The sequence below is a fragment of the Pan troglodytes genome, chromosome 1 (assembly GCF_028858775.2).
Source record: "Pan troglodytes isolate AG18354 chromosome 1, NHGRI_mPanTro3-v2.0_pri, whole genome shotgun sequence".
NCBI lineage: Eukaryota > Metazoa > Chordata > Mammalia > Primates > Hominidae > Pan > Pan troglodytes.
Window position 1 is genome coordinate 146,797,213 of NC_072398.2, and position 6,379 is coordinate 146,803,591.

General features: G+C 40.3%; 1 non-coding gene across 1 annotated transcript; it reads right to left on the bottom strand.

Moving 5' to 3' along the window:
* Window positions 1-2,444: 2,444 nt before the first annotated feature.
* LOC112207346 (small nucleolar RNA SNORA2/SNORA34 family) lies at window positions 2,445-2,581 on the bottom strand. The gene has a single exon (XR_002941775.2). It is a non-coding gene; the product is annotated as a small nucleolar RNA SNORA2/SNORA34 family (small nucleolar RNA).
* Window positions 2,582-6,379: the final 3,798 nt, after the last annotated feature.

A 6,379-nucleotide genomic window follows, 5' to 3' on the forward strand; every position in this document is an offset into this window, starting at 1 on the left:
CCTTAGTACACGTTGCTTTCTCTTGGCCAGAAATGCTCTTCCTCCCTTCCCCTTTTAGCCAACTCCTACTCATCCTTCAAATTCTGGAACTTCATTTTACACCTTCCCTCAATATTGATTTAGAAACCTTCCCTTCTTCTGTAACATCCCATGCTTTCTTATGTCATGGCACTAATTGCACTACACCAAAACCTTCAGTTAGGTCTCCTCCTCTAGTAGTCTTTCATAATAGTAATGTGTTACTTATTGAGCATTCCAGGGAATTTACTTACATTATTTCTCATCCCCAATACAACTGTCGAAAGTACCTATCTTCAGCTACAATTTTAAGCTGAGGAAACTGAGGCTTAGAAAGTGAAGCAATAAGTCCATGGCCCTGTAATTATAATGGCAGCATTACACTCGCATCTGTTTCTATAATGTCTTATTGACTCTGTCTCTCCACCACCAGGCACAGTGCCTGAGAGTTTCCTGGTTAGATGGATGTGGATGGATGCATTGTCTGGGTTGAAATAGATCCTAGTTTAGAAGACAAAAAAAAAAAAAGCCAAATTTGAAGTCAGATGAAGACTTGTGCTCGAGTTCTGCCTCTACCTCTAGCTGCTAGGATAGGAGAGTTTCCAAACAGTTGAGCATGTTCAGATGTGATTAGTATGGCAAGTAGGCTTCCTGGGTTGGGGACGACTTTGTCACTACAGTCTGCAGATCAACAGAGAGGATAGAAAGAGAGTCTGAACTCAGAGGCAAGGCGCCTGTTGGTACAAGCTTTCTTTGCGGAAGAGCTATGTTGTCGCGCAATATTTATCTTAGATCCTTAGATGGTAAGATAATGATTTGCTATCTCTGTGTGCAGCTGTTACTAGAGAGATTGATTTGGGACTTGGTCTCAGTGCCGATTGCATACACATTGCCTGCCCTTTGGTTTGTGTCCAAGGCTTCTGTTTTCTGAAAATAGTACCTGATTCTGCCTCTGACTCAGTCCCTTTCTCCTCATATTCTCTCTGGTACATTAGTTCTAAGAAAATCAACTCATCTCTGATTGTTTGCTACATGCCTTTTTGTGTGTGTGTGAAATTTGTGAGTTATTACCAAGATACTTAAACTTTCTTTTATTAATTCCCGGAAGTTGGTGTCATGTGAATCAGTGGAAAGATACACACTTTCTTGTTGCCTCTCTAATGATTTACAAAGTCCTGGGGCATCCTTTACTCTGAATCTTTAAATAATGTAACATAATTCATCAAAACTATCCCCTTGGAATCCATTCCATTGCCATTTGGGGTGGGCTTCTGCCTCTGGATTAGCCTTCTTTTTTTTTTCTTTGAGATGGAGTTTCACTCTTGTTGCCCAGGCTGGAATGCAATGGTGTGATTTTGGCTCACTGCTCCCTAGGTTCAAACGATTCTCCTGCCTCAGCCTCCCAGGTAGCTGAGATTACAAGCGCCTGCCACCACACCCGGCTAATTTTTTGTATTTTTAGTACAGGTGGGGTTTCACCATGTTGGCCAGGCTGGTCTCAAACTCCAGACCTCAGGTGATCCACCCGCCTTGGTCTCCCAAAGTGCTGGGATTACAGACGTGAACCACTGCGCCCGGCCTGGATTAGCCTTCTTAACTTGCATTGACTTGCTAACCCCCTCTTTGCTTCCTCTCCAGGCACTCCTCTCCTTTAGTATCTCCCTTTTAAGTGACTGTTTAATGGGGCTTTTCTGCAGCCCACATAACTGGAAGTGGTGATGCTGCACATTCTGAGCACCTGCTAAGCCTCCCTCTAAATTCTAGACAGTTGATGCCAAGTCTCCATTCAGTACCTTGAGTAGGATTCTGCACTCCTCACCCCTAGACTGTGAGGATTCAACATGAATGATTGCTTTTTTAACCCTTTTTGTATTTTTATTGACTGGTTAGACTTTGGGCATTTAATTCCCTGTGATGCAAACTCTCTCAGTTGTACATACTTAGGTCTGTCCATATCTCACTGAATTACTGACTCAGTCAATATAGTTTTGGTTGGCTTAACCATGGAACCTGTTCTGTTTGCTATCTCTAACTATCTTTTCTCCCTAACAAGGAAACCAGGAAGTTGGGGGCAGGCAAGTATCTGGTACATTCAGTGACTAACTTTCTTCTCTTTCCTTTTTTAATTTAGTATTTTATTATGAAAGTAATACATGCTCATCGTCAGTAAATGGTTCAGAATTGGGGGATTTCCCAATCCCATCTCCTGCCAGCAGTGTGTTAAGTATTCTTCCAGTTGTTCTCTAGTCATTTACTAAAAACAAAATAAGATGAAATAAAATAAGGCAACATAAAAATCACACAAAACACACTATATACCCAAATAGAATACTACCAAAAACACTATTGTGTAATTTGACCTTTTTCATTTAATAATTATTGTGATCATTTTCTATATCAGTATATTTGTCCATTATTTTTTTTCCAGATGTTTATTTCTAATGAATTGGACATTACATTTCCGAAGTTATAAGATGTCCAACAGACCATGAAAAGACAATTATTTAGTCTCCTGCTTGAAACCAACAGCTTCAGCAAACTGCTGGCCTTGAATCAGGACCAACCATTCTTTTTAATACATACGGAATACTTTTACTAGCACATTCTGGCTTCAAGGTATAGCAACCCAACTCATATACTACTTTAAGCAAAAAAGATAATTTATTGGTTCACAAGAGTAGGAGGAAGAGATGTGGGGTTGACCTTGGAAGGTATCAGTCCAGGGACCCAGTGGTGTCATGGGGATGCCCTTTCTTTCCATTTCCAGATTGGTACTAATGATTTGTTTGGTTTCCTTCTTTTCTACAGCAAAGCATACTTATTTCATGCAATAGGGACAGAGGGTCACTCCTGCTGATATCTTCTTTTGCATCATCTCACATCTACCTACCTACTGGTTGGATGATCCTAAGCTAATTACCTCACTCCTCTAAACTGCAGCTGTCACATAAGCAGGTATTCTTGGGCTCTCTCCCCTTAGCTCTTTCTTGTGGTCCAGCCAGAATCATGCCAGGTGTGGAAACTGGAAGTCTAGAAAGAAAAGTTTCCCACTGCTCTGATGCATGTCCTCCTCCTGGGTGAGGAAAACAACCACATCCTTGAACCTAGGGCAGCACCTTGGTGTCCATCTCCTCTTGCCTGTGCCTGGTCTTGGGATATTGGTGCTGGGCCTTCATTTTATTGGGTGCACCTTTGAGAGTAGATGAAGAGCTACCAAATTATAAATCCCTGATTGGGTGTCTCTCTCAATAATGAACAGCTTAGAAACCCTTCTACCTTGTTTCTGAGGCCAAGGCTACTCTTCTCACAGGAGTTTCCAGAGTTATGTTTCATTCTTATAAAATTATGCTTCAGAAGCCATAATACATGGGTGCCCACTGGTGAGGATTTCTTAAGATAAAGATCCTGGGCTCTACCCCTTGAGACTGAATCAGTAGGTCTGGGGTAAGGCCCAGAATTTATACTTTAAAAAAGTAACACACCAACTTTCAGTTCCAGTCTGGCATGTAAGAAGCTTGGAAGTTGTCACTCAGACCTAACAACAAGTAAAAAGCTGAATAAGCCAGGTGCAGCGACTCTCATCTGTAATCCCAGCACTTGGGGAGGTTGAGGCGGTTCCAATCACTTGAGCCTAGGAGTTCAAGACAAGCCTGGGAAACATGGTGAAACCCCATCTCTACAAAAAAATACAAAAATTAGCCTGGTATGGTGGCGCACACCTGTAGTCACAGCAACTTCGGAGGCTGAAGTGGAAGGATCACTTGAGCCCAGGAGTTGGAAGTTACAGTGAGCCATGATAGTGCCACTGCACTCCAGCCTGGGTGAGAGGGTAAGGCTCTGCAACAACTCTTTTTAGATCTCTAAGAGAGGTTAGATTATAGGTCAAACTGCTGTCCCCCAAATTGGAGAGACCAACAGGGGGATACAGAGAATCATAACTCTGTGAGCAGGAAACCATGAGTAGTAACCTCTGCAGCAACCAGTGCCCATGTAGGAAAATCTTAACTGTAATTGATGAATTGCTGGAGGCTGAGTGTGGGCAAGTCAAAAACTCCAGGGGGACTCAGTCATTAGGAGACCCCCATATTTTTGTGTTTTACCTTTAGAAGCTCTACCACACCCCCACAGTGAATATTGGAGAAAAATCCTGTCATGCTTCTGCCAGGGGAAGGGGAAAAGAACTATTTAAAAATATACCAGAACACTCTGTTCTTCTGAACGTGGTCTGCTCTTAGGAGGAACTGCTTAGCCAGAGCCTAACCTTCAGGGGTTTTACCAACGCCTAACTGACCTGGAAGAAGGGAAACACCCAATTCTAAGTCAACTAGGAATAGAGGGAAATTTCCTCAACTTGATAAAGAATATCTGAAGAAAAAAAAACAAAAAACCCCCAAACACCCTACAGTTAACATCATACTTAATGATGAGAAACTTGAAGCTTTCCCATAAAACCAGGAGCAAGGCAAAATGTTTCCTCTCTCCACTGCTTCTGAAAAGCAGATGAAAAATTCTAGATAATACAGCAAGAAAGAAAAAAGAAATAAAAGGTACAGATTGGGAGGGAAATAACAAAACTGTCTTTGTTTGCAGATGACATGATTGTCTATGAAGAAAACCTGAAAAAAATTGGCAGAAAAGTCTCCTGGAGCTAATAAGTAATTATGGGAAGGTTGAGGAATACTAGGTTAATATACAAAAGTCAATTGTTCTCCAATATACCAGTATCTTAGTCTGTTTTATGCTTCTACAACAGAATACCCAAGACTAGGTAATTTATAAAGAACAGAAATTTATTTCTTACAGTTCTGGAGGCTGAGAAGTCCAAGGTTGAGGGGCTTACATCTGGTGAGGTCCTTCATGTTGTGTCATCCCATGGTTGAAGGCAGAAGGGCAAGAGAGCATGTATATAGAAGGAAAAGGAAGGAGAGGGCAGGGGGGAGGGAAGGAGGAGGAGGTGGGAGGGAAGGAGGAGGGAGGGGGAGGGAAAGGGAGGGGAGGGGAGCCAAATTCATTGTTTTATTAGGAACCCTCTCCCACAATAAGCATGAATCCATTCATTAGAACAGAGCCCTTCATGTCCTAATCACCTCTTATAGATCCCACCTCTCAGCACTGTTGCAATGGGGATTAAATTTCTCTTCATGATATATTCAATCCATGACAACCAGCAATGAACAAATGAAATTTGAAATAAAAAAAAGTATTTCCCCAAAATAAAATATGTATAAATCTACCAAAATATATACAAGATCCATGTGAGAAACACTGAAAAACTTTAATGAAAGATATCAAAGAGGAACTAAACAAATGGAAAAATACTACGTGTTCGTGGATGGGAAGATTCAATATTGTCAAGATGTCAGCTGTTGCCAACTTGATCTATAGATTCAATGTAATCAAAATTAAAATCCCAGTGAGCCATTTTGTGGAGATTAACAGGTTGATTCTAAAGTTCATCTGCAGAGACAAAAGACCCAGAAGTGCCAACACAACATTGAAGAAGAATAAAGTTGGAGGACTGACACTATCTGACTTCAATAATTAATATAAAGCTACAGTCATCTAGACAGTGTGGTATTGGTAAAAGAATAGACAAATAGATCAGTGGAACAGAATAGAGAGCTCAGAGATAAACCCTGCAGATAGTGTATGTCAAAGGAGCAAAGGCAATACAATGGAACAAAGAGTCTTCAACAAATGATCCCAGAACAACTGGACATCACATACACACAAAAAATGAGTAAGACACGATCCTTACTTTCTTCACAGAAATTAACTCAAAATGGATCGCAGACCTAAATGTAAAATGTAAAAGTGTAACACTCCTAGAATGTAATAACACAGGAGAAAATCTAGATGAGTATGGGTATAGTGATGACTCTTTAGATACAACACCAAAGACATAATCCATGAAAGAAATAATTGATAAACCAGACTTCACTAAAATTAAAAAACTTCTGCTTTACAAAAGACAATGTCAAGATAATGAGAAGATAATCCAAAGACTGGGAGAAAATATTTGCAAAAGACACTTCTGATAATGGACTGTTTTCCAAAATACAAAAAAAAAAAAAAAAAACAAAAACAAAAACAAAAGAAAACCTCTTAAAACTCAGCAATAAGAAAACAAACAACCCAATTTAAAAAATGGGCCAAAGATCTTAATAGACACCTTACTAAAGAAGATATGCACATGGCAAATAAGCATATGAAGAGATGTTCCATATCATATGTCATCAGGGAAATGCAAATTAAAGCAACAATGAAGTACCACTACATACATATTAGACTGGTCCAAATCTGGAACACTGACAACACCAATTGGTGGTAAAGATGTGGAGCAACAGCAGCTCTCATTCAT